Here is a 4,481-nt window from a genome sequence, read left to right as displayed (position 1 = left end):
TTTTGGCGTATATTTTGAATACAACTCTAACGATTTCATGTGCAATCAGGCACATGTTTTTCTTCTACAGGAACATTAAAAAGCTGTGATCAGTGGTGCCCGCCTTTTTTTTTTTTTTTTTTTTTTTTTTTTTAGTTCATAATTTTATTCAAAATCTACGCCAAACGAAGTTTGCTCTTTTATCTAAATTAAAGTTTCACATTGACGTGTTTCTCTTCCATTTAATGAATAAAAGTGTTAAAAATTCGCCATTGGATTACGTTTGTTAACTTTTATTACTTTTAACAGGAGTACAGATTTTATAACAGGTTCACAGATACATAATTACAAGACACAAAATGTGATTTTTGAGGCAACATAATTTTTCCATTTTCTTCTTAAATTTTACCAAAACATTTAAATGTGATTTCTGTAAAAGGGATTAATTAATCCAAATGATCCGAAGTATCCGGGAGAAATATCAGTGAATCCAGATGAAATGCCTTTGAATCCAGAAGAAATATCTCTGTATCCAGAAGAAATACCTCTGTATCCGGAAGAAATTCCAGATAGACCTAAAGTTCGGACTGGGTATCCGTAGTATCCGAGAGAACGAATGGGGTGTACAGGAAGAGACAAATCGCTTCCGAAAAGTAAATCTCCAGCAAGAGCCGTACCAAGCACCATCAGGAATACCTATAGAAGTAAATAAAAAATACATGTTATGACTTCCTGTGCATACTATATTGAATCGATTAAATATTTAATTTATGCTTCGTCATCTGCACACTATAGTTAACATGTGAATTTCCCTATCAAGAGAATTTTCCTCGAGTCTTGTGGATTATTCTCGAAACATCTGCATGTAATAATACTTAATCCAGAAATCGAGATCTTGCTATAATATTTGTTTTCCGAAGTTTGACTTTTATAGTCAAACTTGTCGCTTACTGTTCCAAAATACGAGACTCCTGCCTCTATCATGAAGGTTGTTGAAGTAATCGAGGAAGGAAAAAACACGTTATCCGGAATATATATTTTTAGTTATTGAACTATAATCAAATATAAGCAGATTCGGTAATGTTGAGTATAGATCAGTAATGCTACAGTGACATTCGAGCAATTTAGAATACTCTGCTTGGCGCGGTATCTGACTTAGTAAATACTCTTATTCATTAGAGAGTTTAGATTTGGGTTTATTAACTAACGTAAAACACATATGAGAGCTACCTATCAAAAAAGCATTTTAGTTAACTAACTAGAATAAGAGGTTCTTTGCCCAATGGAGAGTTGACTTTCTTTATGCATAGAATCGTTCAGTGGAACGATTTTCAGAGGGAAACAGCCTCGCATTTGCATTACTCATTAACAAAAACAGGAAACTCATTGCATCCGGCCCTTTCTATTGCCAGGAATCGAATCTAGGGCGAACTAAGTTTTTAACTGCTTTTCAAGTATTCGTCGGCTGATGTAGCCCATAGGACAATTAGCCCTTTATGTTGATGTATGGTATATTTAGCAGACTTTGGGCTGTAATGCTACTTTGGAATAATCATGAATTATGTCTAGATAATCGGAAACTAACATAATACGCAGAAAATACTCTTTTTTCCTCATCAGTACCGGATATCTTCTTTGCATCATGTTTATACATCTAAATGGTAGAGATTTCTGTAGTACTTTATCTAAGTTTTTTTTATTATTATTTTAGGGAAATAACTTGCCTCAGTATTATAGAGACATTCACACTGTTTTCAGAAAATGCTTATTCTGTTATTCACCATATTTGAAATTTCCTAATTGAAGAATGACCATCGTAAAATTGCCGCTACTCTAGTACTCACATGAAAGATGGGATTAAGTTGTTTAATCAAAGATAGAAGTGGTAGAAATCAGCTTTCTTAATTCTAAAATTATGACCAATATATTTTGTAATTTTTTATTCCATTAGACCCCAGAAATAAAACTAATATTCGCAGTGTATTATCAAAAATATCTTCTATAGCTACTACTTTGCCTAAATTTGTTTGCTGATCAATTCTAAATTAATATTTTCATTCACGAAAGAAATGCTTTACGTTTGCACTAGAAGTTAGCCAACTCGTCTCTGTCAAATGAAGACTGTATCTCGAATCAAGAAGTTCGTAGATATTACTAATAGTATCTAACTAATAAATGCAATAAAGAAACTGTTCTGTTTCGGAAAATCCAAACCACCCCATAAACAAAACAAGACATTAAAGATTTTAATTAAATATACATATCTCAAAACACTAAAATGTTATTAATAGAAAGTTTCTGCTACCCTTCATTAAAAGCGATCTTAAGTCAAAATGATCTCACAATCAAGGGGTTATCAGAGGTATCTTGTGATTCAAAAATCGTGTACTGCTGAATTGTTCCAACAAAAATAAGAGTCACAAAGAGATTTAATTTTTTTAATTTGCTATAAAATTATATGTATAATTTTAAATAATAGTTAAGTTCAAAATCAAAGCTCAGCTCTGCAAATTGCAGTAATCCAATGGTAATATTAATTAAATACATGACAAAGTAAATTCATATCATATTCACAATAAAATAATGAGCTGGTAAAAAAAGTTTTGAAAATGAAAAATACTACTGTAAAAAATACCTAATAAACAAGACTAATTTAGAATTCAAACAACAAAAATCAGCGTCATATTTGCAAATTTTCTTTTTTTTTTAGTCCAAAGGGCGTTAGCCCAGAAGGGCTATTAATTTCGTTTTGGCATTTTGCATTGAAAACTTTAAATTTCGGTTCACTTTTCAAACTATTCCCACCAAATATTACAGCCCTGCATTATATTTAAAGAAATTAAATAATGAAGAATCTGCATAAATATATGTATGTTTCGCTCATTGTGATAAAACGACGGTACCTATAGCCATCAAATTTTGAATAACGTTCATCCGAATATGGGCATCTGAAGCCCAAATTTAGAATTTCGAATATGTTTTGTTATCTATTTTTAATTTGTAAAACTTTAACGAATTTTTGATTAACAAACTCAACGATTTCAAAGCGAGCAATGGCTTTACTGTACAGAAAAAAAAATCATTTTTGTCTCCACCGCGCGAGGCTGTGTATCGGAAATTCTAAACATATGCTCATTTTAAAATTATTTTGAGATATTGCTGTTGAACTGAATTTTATGATTTAAGTGCGAAAAACATGATATTTAATGAATAAAGTTAACCCACAAAACGTTAAAAAAAAGCCCCTTTGAGCGTAAAGTAAAATCTAAAAGCTTTTAGATATATTTTTCCACTTTGGCAGCTGAGGATGATGGTTCCGTAAATCCATAGAAACCAGTCCTATGAAAATTTACAACTGTAACGCTGATTTTTGTTGTTTGACTTCCAAATTAGTATTTGTTGGCGTGTTATTTTACCTTAATTAATAAACAAGATTTTGGATCAGCGATTTTTAAAGTAGACACACACACACACACATATATATATATATATATGCTCAATGCGAAAAGTCCATATTTGGATCTTAAAGAACAGAACGTAGCTAATATCAGTAATTATGTTAATAAAAGGAATTTTTTCTGATAAAGTTGCTGAAAAAATGATTTAGAAATATTTTCAGGAAACTACAACACAAATATGTATATATAAAAACAACTTACTGCTATTTTGAACATTTTAGACAGCAACTGTATAACCGAACTCTTGCTTTGAGACTTTCACTACTTTATCGCCTGAGACTGAATTCAGACAGCAAATGCGTTCTTTTTATACTAAAAATATTAAAAAACCAAAGCAAAAATTCAGCAATTTGCTTTATTATTGGCTGTTTGAAATATGAACATTTCATAAGAATTTTACATAAAAATGTGCATATTAATTTTGTAGAATGTTTAAATATTTGAAACTACCTCATTTAAGATCAAATGCATTATCTCTTCGGTTAAGTTATGAAGGTTAAGACATGAAGCTAGTCATGCGTATCTCATTACAGTATTCAGAATGGTTTTAAACGTATAAAATATAACAGGAGCTATAAATTCTTAACACATGACTAGATGTAACTTGCAGTAAATGTATCCTGAAATAGATATCTTTGTAAGTCAAAAGATAGTATCGTATAAACCGCGTTAAGTTTAGAAATTTCGTTAGACATGGAATAATTGGCATTTGGTAACTGCAGCTTTAGTCCTTCCATCCTTTTCTTAAATAAGTGCAATATAATTAAAATTTTGTCTCTTTCATTTTTGTTTCTATATTCACTTTTTATTCTTTTAGCGAATGAAATGTTGCACAAACAGATGCGAGTTCGATGTTTTTGGGGAAGCAAAATATAAAATCGTTCCTTAATACATTACAATAGTCTGTTGCGCGTGTATTTCATTGCTTAATAAGTTACTAAGTAAGAATTAATAATTTAAGGAAAGGGTGTGTCATATATTTTCTTACGGTCCACCAGCGGCTGAGCGGTAAAGTCGCTGAGCTTTGGTAGTGCGGTTCGAGGT

The 4,481-nt window shown here is 31.1% G+C and overlaps 1 long non-coding RNA gene across 1 annotated transcript; it reads right to left on the bottom strand.

Annotated features, from left to right (window-relative positions):
* Nucleotides 1–256: 256 nt before the first annotated feature.
* LOC146998039 (uncharacterized) lies at nucleotides 257–3,747 on the bottom strand. Its single transcript, XR_015040231.1, has 2 exons — nucleotides 3,639–3,747; nucleotides 257–675 (listed from the first exon to the last, which is right to left on the bottom strand). It is a non-coding gene; the product is annotated as an uncharacterized LOC146998039 (long non-coding RNA).
* Between the last annotated feature and the right edge of the window lie 734 nt (nucleotides 3,748–4,481).

Source organism: Stegodyphus dumicola, chromosome 3 (genome assembly GCF_044657685.1).
Source record: "Stegodyphus dumicola isolate Sdum_Otavi_A_Nest chromosome 3, ASM4465768v1".
Taxonomy (NCBI): domain Eukaryota; kingdom Metazoa; phylum Arthropoda; class Arachnida; order Araneae; family Eresidae; genus Stegodyphus; species Stegodyphus dumicola.
Note: the sequence above shows the minus strand (reverse complement) of the source record. Positions and strands in the feature narration are given on the sequence as shown.